Source organism: Pinus tabuliformis, chromosome 3_1 (genome assembly GCF_031772625.1).
Source record: "Pinus tabuliformis cultivar Carrire ecotype Pingquan chromosome 3_1, CPIR1, whole genome shotgun sequence".
Classification (NCBI taxonomy): Eukaryota; Viridiplantae; Streptophyta; class Pinopsida; order Pinales; family Pinaceae; genus Pinus; species Pinus tabuliformis.
The window spans coordinates 295,852,997-295,859,658 of NC_142301.1; the positions used below are offsets into that span (position 1 = coordinate 295,852,997).

General features: G+C 36.7%; 1 long non-coding RNA gene across 1 annotated transcript; it reads left to right on the forward strand.

Annotated features, from left to right (window-relative positions):
• The first annotated feature begins 493 nt into the window (after nt 1-493).
• On the forward strand, nt 494-4,432 carry LOC149186949 (uncharacterized). The gene is made up of 2 exons (XR_016255731.1): nt 494-2,204; nt 2,579-4,432. It is a non-coding gene; the product is annotated as an uncharacterized LOC149186949 (long non-coding RNA).
• Nucleotides 4,433-6,662: the final 2,230 nt, after the last annotated feature.

Below are 6,662 nucleotides of genomic sequence, written 5' to 3' on the forward strand. Positions count from 1 at the left end.
TGACCATATTATATTTCATATTTGAATTTATAACTCTCAACCATACATCTACAAATCTGATTGGGCATCTGGTTGATATACCCTAAGGTATGATTGTGCCATTACATATGATAATGTTTGTCAGTTTTGCTCTAACACAGTTCCGTGGTGATGACATACAACGGCGTCTTGCTAAGCTCTTTGAATGGCAGTAGTCCACCAATTATTAATGCTTTTTCGACTTATGTGGACCAATATTGTTAGAACAATAATCACGCTGGTTCACATTTTGGGGTCATGCGATTAATGATGTTGACTGTTTTTTTGTAGGCCGGGAGTTAATAGACGGTAAGAATCTGTAAGCTGAAGTAAGAAATAAAGATAGTCAGTAAATTTCACTTGTAAGCTGAAGTAAGAAATAAAGATAGTCAGTAAATTTCACCGGAGCTCCAGCTCAATTCATATATAAATTTGTGTTTGGGAATGAAATGTTAAGCTCTTATGTTGAGTCTTCACCTCTAATATGGTATCAGAGCTTAGGGTTTATGTTGAGTCTTCACCTCTAATATGGTATCAGAGCTGAGGATTTGGGCAGTGTTGTGGGGCTGTGGCATTGTCTGAGGAGGACGTCGAGTTTCCAACCGGTTTGAGCCACTCATGTAGTCGAGGTTCATATGACTGGAGGCTCATGTGAACTGAGCCGTTTGAGCCTGGAAGAGCGTAGCGTGGAGCTAATGTTGTGTTGTGTCACCGGTGGAAGTGAAGTGTGCACCGGACGAGGAAAATACGGTTGTGAGGTTTTGAAGATGAGTGAAGCCTGTGGATAGAGCCAAGTGGTAGTTGTTGCAATCTGTAATGTTTTTTGTGTTCCGTTTTCCTCTCCAAGAACATTGTTTAAGATCTGTGGAAGTGCACCCCTTGTTCATCGCCATGAGGAGGAAATGGCATTGGTCTGTGTGAAGCAAAGATTTGTTGGAAAGCGAGGGCATTTGTCTCATTGAGAACTGAGTCTAGGGCCATATCTAGTGTGGTGAGGGTGGTTGTGTATTAGGAGGTCGAGCTTCGAGAAGTCTTGACATTTTGCATCAGTTGTAAACGTGTTGGATACCATCTAATTCTCCAGTGCGAGAGACATCGCTAGATCAGAGTGCATGTGTATTACTCTTACATAGTTGTGTTCTGCGCAACTATCGAGTTACCCTATGGTGTGGCGTGAAAAAGAAGCTTTCCTATTGAGTGTTATCATGTTGCATGTTATCTCATTGGTGAGGATAATCAGTGCTTTTGGAAGAATGGTGAGGATGATTAGTTCATGTAGGAGTTGCTAGCCGAGCTGAGTTTGGAGCATCGTTTGCCGCATTGTTGTGGCTGTATTAGAAAAGAACAAAGTTTTGCAGTGTGGTGAGCGCTAGACAACAACCATCTGGTGGTGAAGCCACTACCTGCATCATAAGTTGTGAATGCGTTGGCTGCCAAAAGTGGTTGGATGACCATTAAAAAATGCATACAAGTTGCCATCGGAGTTTCTGTAGCGTAGAGGAGTAATGCCTACTGTAGCTGTCGTGGACCCGTGGCTGTTGTGGGATTGGGAATGTAAAGTGTAATTATTTCAAACGCAGGCGTCTTCCACCTTGGCACCTTGGCTCTTCAACTTCTGGAAGTTACCACTGCCATTCTTTCACCGCCTTACCTCTTCAAACATTTAATAGTCACCACCGCCCGAAGAAATGAAAGGGCAACACCGCCTCACAAATAATATTTTAATTGTAATAACCGACATGATTTTTTTGTATAAATACATATGCTTAGCCGAGGCAGATCATCATATCGGTTTTGTTTTGCTGGTTAGTGTAATTAAGCAGTTGTAGCTGCGATTTACTGTGCTCTGTTCTTTATTTTCTGTTCTGTTCTATTTCTTTTATCTGGTATCAGAGCGAGTTTATAGTTTGTGGAGTGTTGGAATCTAAGAGTGAAGTTTGGAGAATTTATTTTGTGAGGATCCGTTACTAGTTTGTGGAGTGTTGGAATCTAAGAGTGAAGTTGAGAGAATTTATTTTGTGAGATCCGTTGCTGAGCATGATCGAATAGAGTTGCAGTATTGACAAAATTATGTGGAAGATTTGTGAAGCCAGTGTCGAGTCTATGGAGAGGGCATCGTAAAGTTTGAAGGAGTCAGAAGACGAAAGAGGGAGAGAAATCCGCCATGTCACAGTTACCAAGCTACTGTAAGCTACTCTGTTGTATGTTACCAAGTGTCCAAATCTCAACTTTGACAGCATTTTGTGTATGTTTTATAATCTTGAGAATTTTCTTTTCAATCGTTGACTAAATGGGGAACATTTTATGTCATAAATTCCGAAGCAATTTTATCTACACGTTGAAGGAAGGAATTTATATTAAACCTCTATTTTGATTATTTGGAGAAATTAAAATAGTTTGTAACCTGAATTAAAATGGCTTTAAATACCAATATTAGTCAATTAATTCTTATTTTAAATGAGAAAATTTATGATTCCTAGTTTATTCGAATGAGAACATTGTTGTGTTTTCCAAATGAGAACATTGTTGCGTTTTCCTAATCTTTGGGGATTTGTTATAGATGGGTATCTCAAGTGTGCTAATGAGGCAATAGACATGGCTCTCACAAATGTTGAACGAACTTTGTGGAAAGAGAACATAGAAAAGGACAATAAAGCTCTTGGCCTTATTCAACAAGGCTTAGATGATGTGATACTTTCAAAAGTCTCAAATGTTGAATCTTTGAAGAAGGTGTGGGACACTCTTGAATGTTGTTATCAGGGTGTAGCTAAAGTAAAGAATGTCAAGTTGCATAATTTGTGAAGAGATTTCGAGAATCTGAAAATGAAAGAGAGTGAAACTGTGGATTCTTTCGTGAGTCAAGTCATGAGTGTTGTTAATCAATTGCGACAATATGGATAAGACCTCTCAAACAAGAGAGTTATCAAGAAAGTCCTTCCATGTTTGCTAAAGAAATTTGAAGTGATTGTTGTATCCATAGACGAGTTCAAGGAAACAAGTCAAATGAAAATTGAAGAGTTGACTCATTCGTTGATTGCACACGAATCCAAAATATGAAGATATGATGATAGCATGTTGGAGAATGTAAAACTCGACTTCAATTTAATAGAGGAAGATGCAACAGAGTAGTTGATCAAAGACGTCCGCAAGAAAATTATGAACATGAAGAGAAATCTCATTAACATCCTTCTAATTTTAGGGGGAGTTACAATAGAACCTGGCATTGAGGAAATCAAAGGTATGATATGTCTAAAGTTCAATGTTATTAATGCAAACGATATCACCATTTTGTTACTAAGTGTTTGAAGAGGCAGGGAGATGTTGGTAAGCAATCTGCACCCATCTCAAAATAATTTGATGATAATCAGAAGCCAGTGTTTATGACTTGTAACATGACTCAAGAATGTTCGAATGATATTTGGTTTTTAGATAGTGATTGCAGCAATCACATGACTAGAAACAAAGAATTTTTTCCAATCTAGACACCAGTATTTAGTCTAAAATCAAGTTGGGTAACGATATTAAGGTATGCGTTAAGGGTAAATGAGTGATTGTTGTTTATGCTAGAGATGGTGATAGAAGAAAAACTGATGTGTATTATGTACCTAGCTTATAATGCAATTTGTTCAACATTGGGCAATTGATAGAGAAAAGGTATAGAGTGTTCGACAACCAACAAGCTCATGTGAAAGTTGTATACTTACAAAGCATCATAGAGAGAAATTTGTATCTGGAGTTTTGTACAGGGAAAAAGATCTATTCGAGATTGTTCACACGGATTTATGTGGACCAATGCCAACACCTTCTTTGGCAGGTAACATTTACATTTTGACTTTTATTGAGGACTACAGTCGAAAAAAATGGGTTTATCTTCTGAAACATAAATCTGAAGCATTTATTGTATTTAAAAGATTTAAAGTTATGGTTGAAAATGAAAGTGGAAAGCATATTAAAATTTTGAGATCAAATAGAGGTCAGGAATATATGCTAACAAATTTCATTGAGTTTTGTCAATTGCATGGAATCAAGAGGAAGTTTACTACACGTTATACTCCATAGAAAAATGGAATAGTTGAAAGGGAAAATCAAAGTATTATGAATACGGCTCGAAGTATCTTGAAGGAAAAGCATCTACCAAATGAATATTAGGGAGAAGCAGTAGCTTTTTTTGTTTATATTCCTAACATAAGTCTAACTAAGAGCGTGAAGGATCGAGTTCCTGAAGAAGCCTTGAGTGGTAATAGTTTTCATATATCTCATTTAAGACTTTTTAGTTCTGCTGCTTATGCACATGTTCCTAAATAATTCAGAAAGAAGTTATATGATAGAAGTGAGAAATGTATCTTTATTGGATATAGTGAGGAGTCTAAAGCATATAGACTTGATAATCCCATTACCAAGAGATATATTATCAGTAGAGATGTTGAGTTCAAGGAGGAAGAAGCTTAGGATGGAAGCATAGATAAATCTATTGGAAAGACAATTGTATTAACTCATGGAGATGATAATGAAGATGAAAAAGAAGTACAAAGGGGACAACTGATTCCATATACACCTGCTGCAAGCACTTCAACAAGTGAATCAGCAAAAGTCATTCCATTACAATTCAGAACACCGAGAAATCATGAACATGGCGAACCATCAGGTTATGGTGGACAACAAACAACTTGATTAGATGTAAGTAATGAATCTAATCCTACAATAGCTACATTAAAAAATATAATTAAAGGTCAGAAGATGAGATGTTTAAAGGAATCGTATGAGCAGAATGATGAAATAGATCAAGTTTCAAAATTTTCATTACTTGCATATGATCCAGTAAATTTTGATGAAGTTGTGAAAGAAAAAGTTTACATAAAAACCATGGATGAAAAAATTGATGTTATAGAAAGGAATAATACTTGGGAACTTGTAAATTTTCCTAGAGGTAAAGATACAATAGTAGTTAAATCGATTTACAAAACTAAAGTGAATGTTGAAGTTGAAATTAAAAAGCATAAAGCAAGACTTGTAGCTCAGGGGTTCATCAACAACCTGTTATTGTTTAAAATTAAACTTTTTCACATGTAGCTAGTCTTGACACAATAAGAATGGAATTAGCTATTTCTACACAAAATAAATGGAGAATATATCAGATGGATGTGAAGTTTGCATTTTTATGTGGTTTTTTGGAAGAAGAGGTTTATGTGAAACAACCTTGTGGATATGAAATTGATGGTAAAGAAGATAAAGTTTACAAATTAAATAAAGAATTATATGGATTGAAACCAGCAACCCGAGTATGCTATAGTAAAATCAATGAATATCTAAAGAAAAATGGATTCATCAACAGCCCAACTGAGCCAACTTTGTATACAAAAGTAAATGAGGAAGGTAAAATTTTGATTGTTTACTTGTATGTTGATGATTTGATTTTCATTACAGATCTGTCAATAGATGATTTTAAGACAAGCATGAAAAACGAATTTGATATCACTGATTTAGGCCTAATTAAATATTTTCTTTGTATTCAAGTAACTCAATCTAAAGATGGTATTTTAATTTGTCAATCTAAGTATGCAGAGGATATATTGAAAAGATTCATGATGGGAAAATATAAGCCAGTTGCAACTCCAATTGCAATTGGTATCAAACTCAGTAAGGATGATCAAGGTTCAAACATTGATCCAACCTTGTTTAAACCACTGGTTGAAAGTCTTATGTATTTGATTGCAACAAGGCCCGATATGATGTTTGTTGTAAGTTTAATTCCCAGACTCATGGAGTCTCCAAACAGTACTCATTGGCTTGTTGGAAAAAGGATTTTAAGATATGTTGTTGGAACCAGAAATTATGGTATCTTGTATACATCTAATTCAGATTTCAAACTAACTAGATATGCAAATAGTGATTTTGCAAGTTATGTTATATTCTTTCCACGACTAACCCGCGTAGTTAACCGGGGGGTTAGAGGGGGGGAGGAGCCCCCCTTTCGTTGCGTCGATAGCACAGTGGGGGGTGGGGGGGGGGGCGGGATCACAGGGGGTTTGAGGGCAAAAGGTAGCCCTCCTCTATGGAGTCCGATGCAGCGCCTTGGGAAAAAAAAATTTGGACCCTATATTAGGTTGGGCAGACTTACCTATGGTTTTGTGCATGGTTTTCGCACAGGGTTTTGGACGCGATGGTTTTCTTTCAATGGTTTTGGATGTGATGGTTTTTGGTCCATGGTATTGTATGCTTCAGTATGTATAAATATGTATTATAACATTCAAAGGAACATAATGAAAAGTCAATCTAGTAGTCCCAGTTTTGGGATCGAGGGGAAATCTCTGTGTATATGTGTTTTATGTGTTATTCATTCGCATTGTTTATTTTCTGTTGTTAGAATTCATATGCAGGTAATTTTTGTACGGGGTTAAAACCTACATTTCGTATCAGAGCTGTTTTGGCTTCAACAAGATGCCTTTGTTACTGAGGGGTTTCGCTCGGGCCTCTGGTAGACCCTCTTCAGTGGGAGATATGCAGGATCTATTTTGGTGGTGAAAGAAGATGATGAACAGTGGAAAGATAGAGATCGTGAAATTTAATGGTCATAGTTTTGAGTTATCGAAACTCAAGATGGGGGATCTGTTGGTGGATAAAGATCAGTGGATCGCGGTAGATCT